Source organism: Panthera pardus, unplaced genomic scaffold (genome assembly GCF_024362965.1).
Source record: "Panthera pardus isolate Hobbes unplaced genomic scaffold, ASM2436296v1 HiC_scaffold_8, whole genome shotgun sequence".
NCBI classification, from domain to species: Eukaryota; Metazoa; Chordata; class Mammalia; order Carnivora; family Felidae; genus Panthera; species Panthera pardus.
In genome coordinates this window covers 139,063,868-139,070,570 of record NW_026527013.1, presented here as the reverse complement: position 1 = coordinate 139,070,570, position 6,703 = coordinate 139,063,868, and positions in this window count along the sequence as shown.

Below are 6,703 nucleotides of genomic sequence, written 5' to 3'. Positions count from 1 at the left end.
AGCTCCCTTCAGCTGCAGTGCCCATTCCCACCTCCTCACCACCTGTCTACATTCTGGCTGGGTCAGCTGAAAAGAAAAATTTCCAAGGATGGAGAGAAGATAGGCAGTGGGTGGCTGAGCCCAAGGTGAAGTAAAATAATGTTTTCTTTTATTGATTTACCAATGTTTGTCTTTTAATTTCTGGAGAGCCTCAATTGCATGCAAAAATGTTAATAGGAGTTGAAGGTCTCTTATTCATACAGTTCCAATCTATTCTGCAAATAAAAAGCAGTGAAAATGATTCATATGTGAATAATTCCTCCAAACCTTTGCTTATTGAAATGGATCAGAGATAATTACCAGGTTGGAGAATTTGCATCCACACAATTTTCTAGTCTCACAAACATAATTTTCTTTAGAATGAATAGAAAATATTTGCTCTTTTAAAAGCTGCTGTGAATGGTGGAACTGTATTCTTTCCGTATCTGCAGAAATGTGGCTGCACTGTCCACTGTTGCCACCCGTTTGAGCAGGGGACTTCTTTCTCCCAGCCGGCCTCCAGCGCTGTGGAGCTCAGATCATTTTAAATTCCCATTGCATTCATCTCTGGGTGGAAACCTGTGTTTTCTGTTGGTCATTACATCCACAAAAAAGAAGTTCATGTAACCTTGTAGTTTGGGTGTTTGTAATTTCTTCTTCAAGATGACTTCACATGCACACCACTGGTCGGGAGACAAGGATAACCTGTCACATCCTTGGGGTTTATTAACTTTGAGTGTTTAGTGGAGACTAGGAGGAAATTTTAATTGGAGTTGCTCTGAGAAGGGGGTGGGGACAAACGCTTTTTGTCTGTGATCCTTCAGAACCATCTGGAATACACATGAGATTCGTTTTCTGCCATTGTCTCTCCAAAGCATCAGGCTGTTGTTCCAGGTGTGTGAAGTGCCAGTATGGCTTAGGTTTAATACTTGATTTTCATTATGCCCAACAGCTTGGTCCTTTATTCTCTGAGGGATGTGTTTTCAATACCACAGGAGATTTCTTTATGCCCAACCAAATGAATCTTTACAAACAGCTCAACTGGTATAAGGCCTCAGGTGGGCTTAAGGGACCCACAAGAACAAGGTTTATGTGTAGGCACAGGGCATATTCAAATGTGGCATTATATAAAAGGCATTTTAAATTTCTCTATTCTGGTTTTTTAGAAAAACAAGCACCCTTCCTTCTGAGACTAAAGAACAGATTCCAGGGTTCCTTGAAACTATGTTGGAAAAAGAAAAAGCAAGGCATGTACGAGATACTGAGTAAAATAAATGAGGATATTGTGGAAAAAGAAAGGAAATAAAAAACAAAAATTTAATGTTTTTAAAGGAGCAGATGAGAAAAAAAGGTGACGTCTATCGATGAATTTCCAGGAATGGATTAGGGTTTTTTTTGTGTTGGTCCGAGTTAACACATTATCTTTAAAATGGAAAAGGAAGTCAGTAAACAAAATGAATGAACATTGCTACATATGGTAATATGGGTGAATGTTAGGAATATAATTTTAAGTGAAAAGTCCCCAGAGATTACATCCTGCATGATACCTTTAAATAGCCCTTTTTATTGTGAAATATAACATACTAAAAGTGTATAGAGATGCCCTTTTTATAAGTTTAAAAACAACCAAACCAAAAGTATATGCTATTAATAAATACAGATAAACCTAATATAATTGTATGCAAAGGAAAGCAAGGTAACAATGAACTCAGGTTTCAAGGTGAGAGACAGGGAGATAGGATGGGCAAGGATCTCATGTGGATATCAGTTATCATCATCATTTTAATATTTGTTGGGTGATGATTTCATAATTGTTTTTAATGTTTTTTTTTTGTTTGTTTTTTATTTTTGAGACAGAGAGAGACAGAGCATGAACGGGGGAGGGGCAGGGAGAGAGGGAGACACAGAATCGGAAACAGGCTCCAGGCTCCCGAGCCATCAGCCCAGAGCCCGACGCGGGGCTCGAACTCACGGACCGTGAGATGGTGACCTGAGCTGAAGTCGGACGCTTAACCGATTGAGCCACCCAGGTGCCCCTGTTTTTAAAATCAACAAACCAACAAATGAACAACAAATAAAGGAGAACTTTTTATGTATAAATAATGGAAGGCTGTTATGGATTTAGGATTATGATTAAAGCAATTCTGTGCACCTGAGGTCCAGTTTTAAAAATCTGACAAAGGAAAAGGGGAAAGAAATATTTCTCCTTTGAGTAGCATATTCTAAGCATGGCTGTTCCTATACAGTATATTTCTTTCCCCCGGAATTGGTTATTAATTATTCTTATTGCCTTTAAATACATATATGTTTATATATGTATATATTATTATTATATACATATATGTATATACGTATACATATATGTATACGTATATGTATATACACATACATATATGTATACGTATATGTATATACACATACATATATGTATACGTATATGTATATACATATATGTATGTATATGTGTATATATTATATATAAACATATATGTACTTAAAGACAAGAAGAATAATTCATATATATATATATATATGAATTCATATATTCACCCATATTACCATATGTAGCAATGTTCATTCATTTTGTTTATTGACTTCCTTTTCCATTTTAAAAATAATGTGTTAACTCGGACCAACACAAAAAAACCTAATCCATTTCTGGAAATTCATCTATGGATGTCACCTTTTTTTTCTCAACTGCTCCTTTAAAAACATTAAATTTTTGTCTTTATTTCTTCTCTTTTTACACAAAATCCTCATATATATATATATACACACACACACACACACACACACACGTATATATACACACACACACACACACACATATATATACACATACCTGTGAAGATTTCTCAATTCCACCAGCAAGTATTAGTCTCTTGGGAGATACTCTCCCCTTGCTGCAGAAAAATAATTTGTTGGTACATGTTTCAGACAAAAGCGCCCTCTGCTTTCAGGTAGTGGTATGACACTCCTATGAACACCACCAGATCTGAAGTGGAGCTCAAGGTATAGGTAGGTCTCCACCAGAACTGAAAAACCTAAGTGTCAAAATGGATAACTTGAATTTCCAAGCAGAACTAATATTCCTCCATGCATCCCCAAAACTATAAATGCAGAACTTTTAATCCTAACTTATTATACTGATTCTTTGTATTAATTATTGCAAGTTGGGTTTCCTGGGAAGCAGATTGAATTGGAGATTGTTGTGATGTGCTCTTGGGAAAAACATCTGTAATCATGTGAAGGAAGCAGGATTGGGCAGAAGGAGAAGTTGAATTGTGATGCAGTCCTAAGAGAAGCCTCAGCTGATCCCATAGTGTACTAAATAGCTGGGATAGTTCTGAAGAAATGTCTCCAACTGAGGCAAGGGGCCTGAGCCTTTGAACTCCCCTTCTCCAGGGGAAATCCACATCCAAGACTGCCTTTGGGGAGGATTTTCCTGATGATACCTCTCCGCCCCCCAAGTCAGGATATAGTGCAATTGCAGCCAATTTTTGGTTTGCATATAAATGCTGAGCCAACCCATCTGTGAACTCAGCATGGCCTTTTCTCACCTCTGGACTATGGGTCTAAGGTAGTATTTGCGATAGGTGTGAGCAGAGGGGGAGGCATACTTGCAATAATAATGGATGTGATAAGAATCTGGATCATCAGCTCATGCAGTTATTTGTGCCCTCTGGTCTTGCTTATGACTCATCTCCGATGTACCACTTCTGTGTTACTATAGCCAGTTCTCTGCTGCAGATGCCATGGCCTTACTCCAGAACTTTAGGTGTCTAATGTTATAACTCTCCTATGAGAACTTGCCATAACCCCCTACAACATCTCTTCTCATCACAGACTCCTCTAGGGTCTGTTAGATTATACAGCCAGGGCTAACTTGTGCTACAGCCATGGAGTCCTTTGCATGTCTGGATCTCATTACAAGCTGTCAATCTCCCATGTCACTCAGTAAATAGGTTGGAGTAGTATTTGCAAGTATAAAATGTGTTGTCTCCAGAGCCTCATGTGTGATAATCCTGGTGTACCTCAGACCACTGAAATCCTAAACAAAACAAAACAAAACAAAACAAAACAAAACAAAACAAAACAGAAATCTACTGAAAGTCTCCAACATACTAGCTGTGTTTGCTCAACTGATCCAATTTACATGATGCCATTGGTATAGTGGGCCAATGTTATGTCATGCTAAATGTCAACGTCCAGATGGTCTAGGCCTTTTTGGACTATATTGTGACAGAGAGCAGGAATAATATAACCTTCAGAGAAGACTCTAAATGTATACTGCTGTCCATCTTACATGGATGTGAATTGTTTCTGGTCTTCCTCGAGAGAGATGGAAAAGAAAGCATTTGCCAGACGAATAGCTACATATCATGTATCTGGAATCATGTTAATCTTCTCTAGAAAATATTTCATATCTGGCACCTTAATTGCAATTGGGACTACTATTGAATTGAACTTGAAAATATCTACTGTCATTCTTCAGGAACCATCACTATTATAAGGACCATACAGGAGAATCAAATGAAAATGTGCTGAACACTTCCACCCTTGCAACCTTTAGATTTCTAAGGGTGCTGTAAATCTCTATCCTTTTTCAAGAGCAAGATATATGCAATTAATTAATTAATTAATTAATTAATGTGGTTGGTTGGTTTTCACTGAAGTATAATTCATTACAATAAAATCTTAAGTGTATGTCGTCCAGTGAAATTTGACAGTCGTGTGCAACTATGTAACCTAACACACAGTCAAAATAGAAAACATTTTTACATCCAAAAATGTTTTCATATACCATTTTCAGGTTAATTTTACCTGCTTTCTCAGCCCTGACCCCAGGCAGGCATTGATCCACTTTCTGCTTGTATATTATACTTGGCTTTTCTAGGGTTTCATATAAATGGAATCATACAGTATGATTTTTGTTTTGTTTTGTTTTGTTTTTGGCTTCTTTCTCTCACCATACTATTTTGAGATTCATTCATATTGTTCATGGTATCACTTGTTTGTTCCTTTTAAGATTGAGTAGTATTCCAGTAAATGCATATATCATAATGCATTTATAAATTCTCCTATTAATGGATACTTGAATTATTTTCTAGTTATGGCCGTTAAGAGTAAAACTGCTATTAACACTCATGTCAAGTTTTTTCGTGTGTGTGTGTGAACATATATTTTCATTTATCATGAGTAAATTTTTAGGAGTTGAATTGTTGGGTTATAGAGGAGATGTTTATCTTTTTAAGAAACTTTGTAAAGTGTTCCCCAAAAAGGTTATACTAATTTTTCACTCCCACTGGCAATATATGAGGTGTAGATCCTCATCAACACGGGGAACTAGAATAGTTTTGGCTCAAACCACTCTGTAAGAGGTGTGAAATGGTGGTTTCATTCACTTCAACCACTTCCTTGTGGTTTTAGTTTGCATTTTCCTGATTAATGATTTTGAGCACCTTTTCACATGATGTTGGCTATACCTGGTCTTCTCTTACTGTCTCTTTAACCCTTTGCCCGTTAAAATTTTTTTTAATAATTGATTTGTAGCAGTTTTTAAAAGTATATTCCAGCTATAAGTTCTTTCTTAAGGATATACTGTGAATATTTTCCCCAGGGGTTGACTTTTCTTTTCTTTTTTTTTAAGTTTTATTTATTTAAGTAATCTATACACCCAACGTGGGTCTCGAACTACAACCCCAATATTGAGAGTCACACGCTCTTCTGACTGAGCCAGCCAGGTGCCCCAACTTTTCATTTTTTTTAATTGAAGTATAGTTTACATATAATGTTATATTCGTTTCAGGTACAACATAGTGACCTGATAATTCTATACATTATTCAGTGCTTACCACCCATTAGTATAGTCATCATCTGACACCATACAGTGTTATTATAATATTATTGACTATGTTTCCTATGCTGTACTCTTCATGTCCATGATTTATTTATTCTGTAACTGGAAGTTTGTATCTTTTAATTCCCTTTCTCCTATATCACCCATTCCCCCACCCACCTCCCCTCTGGCAGCCACTAGTTCTCCATATATAAGAGGCTGTGTTCTTTTGTTTGTTTGTTTTGGCTGTTCACTTTTTCAGGTGTCTTTGATGAGCAGAATTTATTCTTTTGTGGTTAATGCTTTTTGTGATTTAAGAAACCTTTTCTTACCTCAAAGTCACGAAGACATATACTTATATTTTCTGCTAAAAGCTTTATGAATCTAGCTTCTACATTTAGGCTATTATACATCTCAAATTAAATTTTGTGTATGGTTGCATGGAGGCAGAGGTCCATTTTTTCCACATGTTTATCCAGTTCCAGAATCATTTGTTAGGAAAAAAAAAAAGGCTTTTCTTTTCCCCCTCAGTTGACCATATGTGTGTTGGTCTATTCCGGACTCTCTATTCTGTTCCACTGATCTATTCATCTATGCTTGGGCCAACAACATTGTCTTAATTATTTTAGCTGTAAAACCATTAAATCAATGCAAATATTTTACTTTGTCCTTCTTTTTCAATATTGATTTGGATATTCTAAGTGTTTTGCATTTTTATATAAGTTTTAGAATAAGCTTATAAATTTCTATGAAAATCCTTACTGGAATTTTGACTGGGATTGCATGGCATTTGGAGAGACAGGAAATACAATATTGAGTCTTTTAATTCATGAATGACATATATCT